Source organism: Netta rufina, assembly GCF_964035555.1.
Source record: "Netta rufina genome assembly, chromosome: 24".
Taxonomy (NCBI): Eukaryota; Metazoa; Chordata; class Aves; order Anseriformes; family Anatidae; genus Netta; species Netta rufina.
The window spans coordinates 3,790,475-3,796,775 of NC_140148.1; positions in this window are offsets into that span (position 1 = coordinate 3,790,475).

Below are 6,301 nucleotides of genomic sequence, written 5' to 3' on the forward strand. Positions count from 1 at the left end.
TGCAGCTTCATTACCGGCAGATTTGCAATTCATTACAATACACAGCCACAGAATTTTCTTCTGAAGGACTCTTGTCTAATCCTGTTTGCTGTTATCTGGCAGCAGCTTGCATGATGGAGATCTCACTCACCTTCCTCCGGGGGTGGTTGCTGGGCCATCCTCACCACTGTCATGGATTCGCTCAAATTCGCCTTCACATCAGCTGCAGGGGGAGAGCAGAGCTTTCAGGGGAAATAACAGTTATAAAAACGATAAATTGGTGAGAATGACAGACAGCAGAGCACGGAGAGGACCAGGTGCTGGTGCTGGACCCAGTGGCAGCTGCTGCACAAGCCAAGGGCTTGCCTCAGATGTTGGCTAGAGCTTCCAGATGGAGGCAGGAAGGAGTCTTCGGGGAGGGTTAGGCATTGGAAAAGGGGAAAACTGAAAGCAAAAGTGCTGGGGCTGGCTTTTTACAGGCAGGAATCCGGAGTGAGTGCATTGGGCACTAATCCCATCACAGCGTGAGGGCTCTGTGATGGGGTGCCAGGCACGGCTGAGATGGGGCAGGAGGACTGCACTGCTGGAGGAGCAATCACATCCCTCGCCCGCAGAGACTTTCCTCCACGTCTGCCCCATGTGAGTGGGAACCCACAGCATTATTTTAAGGGGCTCAATAGCTTTCTGTAGCTTCTTGTGTTAACATTACATCCTCGTTGCTGGACAAGCACTGGTAATGGGCACGCAGAAGGCTTTTAACTCAGCTGTTGGTTTCCAGAGACGTTTGGGCTTCCTCCAAGGGATCCCAAAAGCCTACCTCCACCTTCCTTGTGTCCTGAGGCTTCCTGCTTCTCCTGGCTGCCCATGTGGACCTCTCTGGCTGTGCTGTCCGGGGTGGAGACCAGGTCCTGGGTGTCGTCCTCATCCCCTAGAGCCCAGGCAATATTTGAATGGAGCAGGAATGGGCTCACTGGGGACATTCCTGACCTTGGAAATGACAGTGGAAGGGCAGGAGGAGACCCTCACCATCCACAGCATCGGGACCCAGCACCTCCTGCTGCTCCTCTGGGTTTGGGGGGACCTCCCCCAGGGGGATCTCCACCGCAGCCAGGTCAGAACCAAAATTATCCACAGTGTCTGTGTCCTCTGTAACAAGAAAGCGTTAGAAACCTCCTCTACGTGCTGGCAGCCAGCAGAGAGAGACTTGGGGAAAAAAAGAAAAGGTTGTTAATAATAGTAATGGAGGCACCTTTGCCTTTCACCTACCCTTTCCATCTCAGGATCTAAAGGACTGTAGCCACAATAATGCAATGAAACTCCCTCCCCCCCAGGCAGGGTGGGATGTTGAGGCCAAGAAAGATTAAATTTCCTTTCCACGGCCATTCATCAACCCTTGCTTCCCTCCACACACTGTCTAGCACTCTCTAGGCACAACCCCCTCTTACTTTTATATGCTGAAGGATGGCATTTATATCTTGCCAGGACACACGGAGCAACTTGTGCCAAATAATGCAAAGCAAAAAACTGAACATGAGATTAAAGGTAAGGGAGAAGCAGAGAGGGTTTAACCTCTGCTGAGTGCAAGGCGTATCCCAGGCCGTGGCCAAGCTCCAGAGACCTCTCTGAGCTCCTCTTTCTGGGATTTTGGCTGCAGTGGCTGTGCAGGAGCAGAAACCAAGGAGAGAAATATCAAAGCCCACCTGTGGTACGTCTTAGGACCTCCTTCTGCTCCTCGCTGGCTAAGAAGACGTCCACGGTGTCTATGCTGGAGTCTGTGTCCTGGCTGTCGACTGTGTCCTGGCTGTCAACTGTGTCCTGGCTGTCGACTGTGTCCTGGCTGTCGACTGTGTCCCGGCTGTCGACTGTGTTCCCTGGGGAACGGGGGAAGATGAGGTGTGGCTGGGGGGGAAGATGTTTGAGGAAGGAGAGCCCAACAACCAGACAAGAGCTTGCAGGGAGGCTCTTGGCTGCAGCTATAAATGTCTCGCCAAAAGGGGAGTTTTACAACACTGAGAACTCTCATAGCCACAAAGGATTTGGTGATTTTGGAGAATTTCACCACAAAACTGCTTCACAAACCCAGGGCCTTTCTGGCCAGCCTGCCATCCAGGCTGGAGGTCCACGCTTTCCTAGAGCACAGTGTTCTCATCCCAGGTTATCGCTGACTGCTTCACAGCCCTGGAGATCCTGTAATGGATAAATCCCAGAGCAACCCAGTCTGATCTCACAGCTGACCCAGCCTTGAGCAGGAGGTGGGAATGGAGGTGTCCTGAAGTCCCTTCCAGCCTGAATTCTATGATTTTGTGCCCTGGGAAATGTCAGTACTTTGGCTTTAATTTATTTATATATTTTAATCCCAGCTCTTTCTCCTTTTCAGCCCCAATCCTTAGGTTTCCTGCCCAGCAGGTGCTCCAGGACCCGAACACACTCACCATCCGCAGCCGCATCCTCCAGTGCCTCCTGGTGATGCTGGGCTGAGGGGGTTTCTGCTGGGGCGAGGTGAGACTTCAGCTCTTCGGCAGAGCCCTGCTTCCCTAAAATCAATGGGGAAATGCATTTTGTTTCAGGAAGTTTCCTGGAGACCTGGAAAACTCAGTTCTGGGTCGTCAATGGGACAGAATGCACCTTAACTAGCTGCATCAGAGAGAGCTCTGCTCGTTTTTTTTGGATTTATTAAAAGACATCAGACCTTTTATTGCTCATCATTGCAGCAAGCACCTGAAACCTGAAGGCAGCCTTAGCACGGTGCCCTCTGTGGAGTTCGTGCTCTGAGGCTCAGGAAGGAGATTGGGAAGGAGCCAGGGGAATAAAAGCAGCATTAGGGAGAGCCCCAGCCCGCAGTGCTGCTGCAAGAGCCGTGCCTGCGGGATGGGCTGGCTGCAGGGACTCCGCAACCTGCAAACCTTCACGACGGAGAACCCTTCAGGCTCCCTGGCTGCACGGGGAGATGGTCGGAAAGCGGCACAGAAAGGCGGAGAGCGGCCGGGAGCGTGCAGACATCACCACCTAGCGGTCCCTGACGCCGGCAGCCTCGGCACAGCCCAGCATTTGCAGGTTCGGCAGGACTGGAGTTATTTTATCAGCACTTGCAAATGGCTTCTCCTGGGGAGCTGCGAGCAGCCTCCACCTCCTGCTCCTGCTCCAGGAGGTGCCTCTGGCTGCTCATGGCTCATTTACAGCGGCCAGTGCAGCCACATGGCCCTGATTTTTTTGGAAAAAGCCGCTCCGGCATCCCAGCAGGTGGTTCCTGTGGTCCTGAGCCTGATCAGCCACGCTCGCTGGCATTAAGGGCTAAGCAGGGGTCTTGCCCCACCCCATGGCTCAATGGGAAATAAAGATTTTCTGTGTTACAGGGGCTTTGTCCAACGTACCCAGGTGTGCGATGGTTGCAGACGGACTCTGCTGCTCACCATCCTCGTGGAAGGCTCCATCAGCCTCCAGAAACTGCCTCACGTTTGCCTCCACACTTTCTGGAAAGGAAAAAGGAGTTTGGGGTTGGAGGATGCACCGAGGCGTTTTCCTGCAGCTGATCCAACGCAGCCACCCGTGCGTAGGGACAGGCAGCTGAGGGGACTGTCCCACACCTGCCCCAGCTGGGGACTGGAGGAGAAGTGGGTGGAGGTGGTTGCGTCCCCTGGGACAAGGCGTTTACCTTCTCCTTGTGGCTGCTGAACAGCAGCCAGATCCTGCGCTGATTGCTGCTGGGGACACTGGGGGTTACACTGCTCAGCTCCTGCTCCAGCTCCTGGAGGCACGTGGTAAACAGCAGCACCTCAAATTCCATTAAAAATAAAGATCTCATTTTTATCCTACTGGAAAAGTAAAACTGAAGATCGTGAAAATGTGTTCGAGATGGGAGTAGGACAGCCTGCAGATGGCCTGGAAGCTGTGAAGCTCGGGGTTTCACCTCCAGGAGGTGCCACAGGCTGACTGCCACCAGCCCTGAGGCTTTGCTCTTGGTTTTGGGCCAAAATTTTTGGATTAATTTGCCTTAATTTTGGAAGAATTTTTGGATTAATTAACATTCCCTCAGGCTCGGCATGGCCAGCGTGCTCATTTCTGTGCTCTCTGCAGCACCTCTTCTGGCAGCTGCGTCTGCAGCTGGTGGCTGTGTGATCCAGCTCCTGCCCAGGTTTGTTATTAGAGGACCCATAAAACACGCACAGAAGGGGGCCAAGGCTGCTGTACGCATGTCTCCAGGACAATTCTATGCTTACCGTTAGCCTGAGCTTGTTTCAGCCCCTCCTGCCTCCCCTGCCCTGCCGGGCAGGTCCCCAGACTGCCCACTGCTGCGGTGTCCGGGACATCAGCCTCATCCCCTGTGGTGGGAGAAGAAGGAAGGGAGGATATTTTGGACGACAGCACATTAAATGGTCCCTGGATCTGGTTTCTCCAGAGTGCTGGATTCACCGAGGTGGGACAGAGAATTTCAGAGCAGCACGCTGGAGGAAGCACGGTTCAACAGGGTGGGGAGAGCCAGGGCTTAGGGTTACCTTCTGTCCTCAGCACAGCCTGACCCTGGTCTGCGTACTCTGCGTTGCTGGGACTTGGGCACAGGTCGGACGCGAGGCTGCTCCTCCTACCGAGGGACATTCCCACACTGAGCACCCGTCCCCCTGCTTTAGGGCCCTGGATTAACCCTGGGGGTGATCCCCGTTACCATCCCCGTTACCTGTCCTGTGCTGCGTCAGTGCCCTTGGGGGTGCTGGGGGCTGTGCGCCCCGTTGCCTGGGGGGAGCCCCCCGGGGCACTGCTGGCTGCTGAGGCTCGCTGCTGAGGCTGGTCCTGGCTGTTGCTCACGTCCTTGTTTTCTCCCTTCTTCTCGTGCTGTGGGTGCTGTTGCTTCGGTAACGCTTCCAAGGACTGGGGTGTCTGGGGCCAGGAGCACCCACGTCGTCAAACACCGCGTGGGCTGAGCCCAGGATGGCAACCGAAGGGACCTGGTGGCCACCATCCCGGGGATGCTCCCGGGGTGCTCAGCAGTGGCCAAAGCCCTCCCCAGCCAGCTCCCCAACCCAGCTGCATCCCCGGGGCTGCGTGTTCCACGTCTAGGTGATGGGCACATGGTTTTGGGGGGCCGGGTGCGCTCCCAGCAGGATGCGCGCGGGGCTGCGCTGCCCACCCTCACCTGTATTGCTTTGTCCTCCTTCGACACGTCCGTCCTGCACTCCACCTGCCTGGGTGGGTACACCTCGGCCGTCAGGATCGTGCAGCGTGGGACAGACTCCCTGCAAGGTGGGCACCGTCCTGTCACCCCTTGCACCCCACCCGGCTCTATTTCTGCCTCAAGGGTGGTCAGGGGACATAACGGAGCCCTAAAACATGAATGGGGACAAGCTTCGTCCAGCCAAAGAGGAGGCATCCCCTTACTTACGTGGAGGTCCTGCTGGACGTGGAGATCTTCCTGGGGGCAGTCGCAGCTGAGGAGGGGGCAGACGCTTCCCAGCTGTCTGCCGAGCCACGTTGTGGTGTCTGCTGCTGCTTGGAGGCCACAGGACTGCAGGACTTTGGCCGCTTGTGGGGCTTCATCCTCTCCTTGGCCAGCCCTGGTGGGAACGGGGCCCCGCGGGGCTGTGCTGACACCCAGGTCCTCGCACCCAGCAGGGACACAGCCGGGATGGTGTGACCCCCGGCTCTGTCTGCAGGGGCAGGATGTGACCCCAGAGCAATGGGTGTTAAAGGTCTGCAGTGCAGACCCCCTGTCCTGTTGCCCCTCTCCGGGCACCCCGCAGCAGACTCACCCCCTGGCCGATCGCTGTGGTGGCCTCGATGCACCCAGGCAGCGCGGGGCAGTCCCCAGGCTGGCTGCCTGTTGTCACCCCTCTGCCTGATGTCGCCCGGTGCCCCCGTTCTGCCTGATGTCACAGAGTGCCAGGGACATTCCCTGGCTCAACTCCCCCGTGCCAATGAGCGCTGTGATGGGGACCGATGGGGTCCCTGAGGCACAGGGTGACACAAGGATGGGGATGACACCCAGGCTCCAAGCACAACAGCACCTCCATCCCTCCAGCTGCTCGCCGGGCCCTGAACCATGCCCATAGCCCCGAGCAGGAGCAGGATCCCCCCATGTACCCTTCTGGGGTGACCCTACAGGGCCTGGCCCCAGCATCCTCACTCCAAGGCCAGCCTTGCACCTTTCCAAAGAGTTTTCCCAGCACTTTCTGTGGTCCCAAAACGCTGCTTTGGAAGATGCCCACCAGGTGTCCCTGCAGCCCTGTGCGTCGTGGTGCTGAGCGGGTGCCCAGGCAGGGTGCTCAGGCAGCACCCAGCTCCCGACTTTAGCACCTTTGCCCCCAGCCCAGCTGCCCCCAGGACGGTCCCG